We start from the raw sequence: 7,326 nt of genomic DNA on the forward strand, positions 1-7,326 counted from the left end.
TCACATTTAGTTACTCCTGATAATTTTGAACTTAGGTGATTGTGTAATTTTATTTTTCTCCGAGGCTGTCTGTGAGAGATACGTCCTTAATTTTCCCTAATCTAGTCATAAATTTCATGAAAGTATCTTAGTGAGTTCAAGATCACTTCATTTTCTAAAAGTGTTTTGTTGTTCATTCTTTAATTCGAAGGAAGCCTGTGAAATTATTATTCCCAATGACTATACTTTTAGTTCTTTAATTAACGGATCCGTAACATTTGGGTTTCTATTGTGCTTAGTTTTGAAGATTACTCCTCAATTGCTGAGATTTAATAGATATCTGCATTTTCCTATCTTCGTGTCTCAACAAAATTGAAAACCATTTTTTTATCAAGTGTTTAAAAAAAAAAGGAGAAATATTGAAATCTTGTTCTAAATATCATTTTGGCACGTGTTATTATCATTTTCTACACTCCGGCAGTTTCAAAAATCCAAAAGAGACTCTTATTCAAATTTCCAATTTAATGTCTTGGGTCTTTTTCTTTTGGCACACTCAAGTTGTTCAAAACTAAATTTGGACTCAAATTTAAATTTGGGACTTACTATCCATTATCAAAATCTAAAACAAAGGGAGCCTAAACACCCTATTTCAATTCCTAGTCTACTTCTCCGTAAACTAAATAGAAATAAAATTAATATAAAAATTTAAGAGGGATGCTAGACTGAAGGGAGCCCTTGCAAAAACCATTTACAAGGGCGCCCCCATTGGTCTATCTCAAGAAATGCATTTATAATGGCACTGAAAATTAGGGATCCCTTCCAAAAACCAGTTACAAGCACCAATGGGAGCGCCATTGTAACTTGTTTTTTTTTGCAAGGCCGCCCTTCAGTCTATCATTCCTCATTCCCATTAAAAATTTCATTCCGTCCAGCAAAATCAGAATACCCCATCTTGGGGGCCAGAAACAGATTCCAAACTTTCCCTTCAATGTCATTCCTACATCTAATTCTGTTCTTTTTTTTTCTTTTTTTCCACAGCCATGCGGAATTGCAAGGGAACGCACGCGAAATCCAAATATTTCTTTCTAGATACGGAATCCCACGCCAAATCCAAATATATCTTGCTAGATACGAAAACCCACGCGAAAATCCAAACATATATCTTGGTGGATACGAGGATGCTTTTCTTGGCATTTGGACCATTATATATATGGAGGAAAGAGCACCCTTTCAAATATGGGTTCTTACAACACCCATCGCAGTTCCTCCTCTTACAAACTTCAAAGGCTTGCCAATGAAGAATTAAAGCTGGAGAGGGAGATTATTCTAGGGAGGGCCGTATATGCGTTGGGTTCCATGAAGAAAGAAATTATCCGGTGTGGCAGTGGCACGGCCACATAATCCTCTCTGATCAAGAAAATGGGTATACATGGGAACATATTTATGGACATTACTATGAGAGAGTGGAACTCGAATTTAGCTGTTCTGACGATGATAAGAATGATGAGGAGGAACAGAAACGGAGACGAGGTGGGGATTTGGGATTTCGTCCGGTGGTCGGATTCTTCATGGAATCGGAATTTGGATTCATCGAAATAAGGTATAGGTTTTTCTTTCTGTATTTTTTTTTGTATCTTTTTGTAATGGGGTTAAAATCACCCTTGTTATTTTCAGTTTTCTTGGAATTTTGTAGTAATATACATGCTCGTTTGTTTGATGGGATTTGCTAGCGTCCATTGCCTAGCATCCATCGCAGATGGTCTGTTGCATGTCGGCTGAGCCACCTCATGAATGAAGACAGAAGCTGCTGTAAAGTGAGCCTATGTGGCTGGTCCGACATGCAACAGACCATCTGCGATGGACGCTAGCAAATCCCTTGTTTGATATTATGATTCATAGGCATGTAACAATGAGAAGTGGAATGTGTTTACTATACAATGGTTACAATATAGAACTTCTAAAACTGGCAGAGGACTTTCTAGTAATGTGAATGTGAGTATGGTCTAACCATAAATGTTAATTATCCACTTTCTAGTAATGTGAATGTGAGTATGGCCCTCGATTGCATGGCTCTCTATATGTATGTGTGTGGTTTTTGACATTTTAGTCTGTGACTAACTTGAATTTACTCTAATCAGGGAAATAACTCTGATCACCATTGATATCTTGGTGGAGACGTGTGATTTTATTGGAAATCCTGAGATTTTTAGGGGACTTCAGACAGCCTTCAATGCAAACTCGGTGTTTCCCCACGTGATCCTCAACAATTCTACAATCAACAGCCACAGCTGGGAGGGACACCCTTTCATTCCGTTCCAATTCTGGCTCCATCTCTCCAGACTTTCCCTTCTATAAGTGGAGGGGTGAACGTATCTGCTCTTTGTTCTCAAGTCAGGTTTATGTACCGAGAGTACGCAATTCTCAAAGCCGCATTCGTAAGTATGCAGGAAGAATTCGATGAACGTGTTCATGCTTCTACTTTTGCCTTTGAAAAGAAGAGACATTATATCATGCCCGATCGGGCATGCTCTGGTGAAAGAGTACCGCCCTTGATATTTGATCCAACAGCAGCCCCTTAAAAAGATGAAAAAAGGGGCTACCTAGGTGTGGGAGTAGGTAGGACCCAACCTGATATGGAACATGCTTAAAGGACTTAATCTAATGCATTCCATCAACTCTAGGGCTTTATGCCATTTTCTTTGTATTGAATAAGTGATCAATTGTTGATGTGGGTGTTCTCTTGGTGCATTTGACATTATTTGTTTGATTGAAAATGGAATTGGGTCTTCTCATGGGAGTGCAAGGTGCTGTAAAGATAGATGTAGGACTAACATTGGGAAGAATATGTTATCTCGACAACCATGACTCCCTAACATTTCATCCGTGTGGAATCTTTCAAAAGGGTTCTTAATTTCGAACAAGTATAGATTGCTATTTTTGGATATCGATATTCAATTATTTAACATTCAACAACAAATTCAAGTCAGAAACAAAATCTATCTTAATGCACCTAAATGTCGAATCTTGTATAAGATTCATATCTAAAATCATTTATACTTCATATTTGATAAAAACCATACTAAGAGTTAAACAACAATTATGATGTCTTATTCTTGCTTTGCGTGGGATCATGATTTGCAAAACATGTCTGAACTTGATGCTGTGTTTTGCCAAAATGGCAAACCACGTGTGGGTATACATTAACAAGGTTTACAATTTACTTTGATTTGCAAAACATGAACATTGATCCAAGCAAGATTGTATGTCTATCTCAGTTGGAAGGTGCTTTCTGTTTCAACCAAAAGATTGTGTGTTCGATCCCAACCCTCACCTAGCCAAATTAATGATAATCCAAGATCATTGGGCAATGAGGTTCTAATTTGGGACAAAAGCAAAAAGGCGAGTCATTATTGTTCGTCCTATTAGTGTTAGAGATGTGAAGCCAAGGAGACGATACTCAATTCACTATGAGGCTTCCTTTCTGTTATATATTATTAACTATATTTGGTGGGTTACTTACAAAACTATAGGGCATAGACAAGGAGTCCTTTTGTCACTCCTTTCTTTTAACTTTGTTGGCATAGTTATTAGCTGCATTATTTACTCGATGAGGGGCCATATTCTTACTGAATGCATCAAAATTTTTAGATCACTGGAATTGATATCCCACCTTTCAGATGACCCTCTTGATTTTTGGTAATCATAACTTGACTCAAAAGAGGTGGAATCATTGACCCATTAGAAAGGGGTTAAACTTGCTTTTAGTTTTTAGCTTTTCTTTAACATGGGATGGCTATAGTATAAACACAACTATTTGCATTGATTCCTACTACACGAGGACGCAAGACCACTGAAAACTAATAGACCTGAATGATAGTTAAGAAGGTGAAGTTCCGTGATACAATTTGGTAATGCACATTTTATTGTTTCCTTGTAGGCCTTTTTAAAAGCTATAGATGATGTTGTTTTTTAGATTCTATATTCAGAAATGCAAGTTTTAGTTGACAAATTGGTTTGTTCGACATCTATAGGCCTGCATAGAGGTTAACAATTGTGGCACTCAGACCATGTCATTTGATGATTATGAAGGGACCAATCCAGAAATAGAGGACAATGATTTTATTACTAACAAGAGAGAGTTGTAACCACAAGGAGTGGATTCAAAAAAGGGTTGGGGTTTTCGAGGTCTGCATAAGGTATTATCACTAGTTTTAAACTTGGAAAATACATGTTCTATATCCCATGCTCTGGCTACTCAGATATTCTTTAGGCAATTAATGCTTTTGATTTGCATGTTAGGCTATTATTTGTGGCAAAATTGGGCAAGCGTCTGTGCAGAAAATCTTGAGGAATGGGTTCACTGTGACCATCTTTACCAAAGAATTGTAGGTGCAGAGCACTTTCCAAAACCAGCTCAGTAGCACCAAATTGCCGTTCATAATGAACACCTCAGGGCGTATTCTGTTCAACAACTTGTAAAGAAGTATGTGTTGATTGCTTTACAAAACTGAATTTTACACACTACCATTTGGGTGAGTGTTCATCTACGAATATGTATAATGGTGGTTATTAGGTTCTGTTTCTTGCTGATTATGTTGTTGGTAGCTGATATCCTCTTCCGGTGCCTCTGTCCAGTTCGTCAGTTTTTGTTGAGGGGGACATCTAAACTATAGTCTACAAAGACAGCATAAGTGGCCAAGCTAAAGACATTCCTGAGAGGGTGATCTATTTATAATATTAAACATAGTACATTTGGGGTTTTAATAATTAATATTGATAATGCTGCAATTAATTATGGTATTAGAGCAAATTAAATGTCAGATAGGAGTTTTGTATAGCCACTAAAGAGACCGAACAATGACTTCCATCAGTAGAACGGCATCATGCCCATAGGTTAAAGGAAATGGGGTAGTTCACGTGCTCGATTTTTTAGAAGCCTTGTAAGCCTGTAAGACTTCTGATAACGTTTCATGCCAAGCCCTTTGATTGTCATCAATCATTTTCTCCAAAATCAATTTCAAGGACTTGTTTGTAGATTTGGCCCGACCATTAGCTTGGACGTAATATGGAGTTGAGTTGACAATCTCAAATCCATATTCCTTAGCAAAAGTGACCACCAACTCACTGGTGAACACAATTCCTTAGTCGGTTGTGATGGTCTGTGGTAAGCCGAATCTATGGATGATGTGTTCCTTTAAGAATTTTATAATATCGGTCTGTGTAACTGATTTAATAGGAACAACTTCTACCCATTTAGTAAAATAATCCATAGCTACTATTATAAAACAGTGATGTTTAGACGATGGTGGGTAAAATTTGCAAGTTAAATCCATTTCCAATCCTCAAAATGGCCACGGCTTAACAATTGGGTGCATTATTGTAGCCGCAACATGTTGTACTGGCCCATATTTCTGGCAAGGCTGACAGCCTCTGGCATATTGGATTCAGTCTTGTGTAATTGTGGGCCAGTAGTAACCATGTATGTAAGCCCAACGGTACACCCCTTGACAATTTTATATCTTGTTTTGATGACTCCAAACACAAGTGATTAAGTGGTATTAATTTTGTTTGTTGCTTAAGTGTTTAGACTTTAGCAAAGTACCAAAGTCAAGGAATCATGGATCAAGTCCAAGGCAATCATGACGATCAAGTGAGCTGAAGGAAAGAAGAGGAGATCAATGACGAAGATCAGGACTTGAAGACTGGATATCAACTTTAAAGAATCATGTCAAAGTCTTGTGATAGATTGTATAAATCTAATTCACTAAATAATCTCATGGGTACCTAAAAGGGTTCCAAATAATATAATAAAACAAGGAACTCAAAGCCCAAGTGCCAAAGTGAGCTTAAATGTGAAAAGCATCAAATTGGCACTTGGATGGTGGTTGGCCACAGTCCATTATCTTATAGATAATAGCTCTAGACATATTTCAAATATTTTGCAAATTTTTTTTAAAAGATAATATGCTCTCTTAAGTTGCCATCGAGCACAAGAACGCCGGAATCTTATAAGATGAGAGGGAGATATGAATTTTATAAGAAGATTGCATAAATGTGGAAAAATTTAGAATCAGTCTAGCGGTCGGCGGGCGAGGCGACCGGAACGGACATCTGAGGATTGGCGGCCAGCCTCCAGCCACAAACTGTGTTTTTAAATAGGCCTAGTGCGGGATATCCAACCTTCCTTACAGCATCGTAGAAGGACTGCAAATTCTGAGGCGGATATTCTGGCTAAAGAGGGGGTTCATTTATCGGGTATTCAATTTGTTTATCTGCCCGAATCTGGCATACCACCCATTTATGGGGTATTGTCCCATGATTTCTCTTTCTTTTTATTTTCGGGAACATCTTGTCCCCGCTCTCTGTACTTCGTTTTACTTCTATTAAAAGTTACCTTTCAAAAAGAAGAAGAAGAGGCCTAGCAGCTGGTTGAAACTAGCTGTTTATTGGGGGAGCCGTGCAATAACTAATTTTGTGCAGTTTGCCTATAAAAGGGTGTTCTAAACCCTTGGGATAGTATATAACACCCAAACACATGATTGGGTGATATTAAACAGTGATTAACACCATTGTGCCTGAAAGTGGTGAACCTTGTAGGGATTAGACCTTAGGCTTCAGTTTGAATATTCTTTGAGAGTGGAAACTTGTAGTGCGTGAACTTGTTGTATCTGCCATGTTAGAGGCTTTGTATTTTTTATTTTTATTACGTTGTATTTGGAGACGCGGAGCATATTTGGAGACGCAGAGCCATCTCCGAAGGCGAGTGTTGGGAGACGCAGAGCCATCTCCGTCAGCAAGTGGTGAGGCACGGAGCCACCTCGTTGTAATCGGTTTGATCTTCATCGTTAAGAAGATCCGCTTAGTGAAGCTACCAAGGTTTTTGGTGGAGTGGATGTAGGTCCGGAGATTTGGACTATACCACTATAAAATTCTATGTGCACTCTATTCTCTTGCTTCTTACTTTTGTATCTTGATTTTTATCTTCCTTGCATTAACTGTCAAAATTCTTCTTTGGATACAATTTTCAATTAATCTTTTTGAAAGAGCAAAAATTTACAAAACCCAATTCACCCCCTCATGGGTTGCCACCTGGGCCTCACGGTATTTTTCAAGTCTTCAGATTAACCAATGCATTTTAATGCCGGGTTGATGCACAACATAAATCCTCTCATGAACTTCAGCCATTACCACCATGGCTTCCTCTATTCCTAAGAATCTTAGGAGTAGATCATCCATGTTTTTCTTGTAAAAATCGTAACCAAGTATAACGTAGTTTAATGCTTTTCTTTTTCGTTTTCAAATCGGTCGGGATGTGGGGACTTTGTAAGTACTAGATTATTGGATATC

At 38.0% G+C, this 7,326-nt stretch overlaps 1 long non-coding RNA gene across 1 annotated transcript; it reads left to right on the forward strand.

Moving 5' to 3' along the window:
• Positions 1-1,340: 1,340 nt before the first annotated feature.
• LOC143849382 (uncharacterized) lies at positions 1,341-2,776 on the forward strand. Its single transcript, XR_013235661.1, has 2 exons — positions 1,341-1,579; positions 2,118-2,776. It is a non-coding gene; the product is annotated as an uncharacterized LOC143849382 (long non-coding RNA).
• The last annotated feature ends 4,550 nt before the right edge of the window (positions 2,777-7,326 follow it).

This window comes from Tasmannia lanceolata, unplaced genomic scaffold (assembly GCF_043159265.1).
Source record: "Tasmannia lanceolata isolate RefF3 unplaced genomic scaffold, GAP_Taslan_0.1 ptg000018l, whole genome shotgun sequence".
Classification (NCBI taxonomy): Eukaryota; Viridiplantae; Streptophyta; class Magnoliopsida; order Canellales; family Winteraceae; genus Tasmannia; species Tasmannia lanceolata.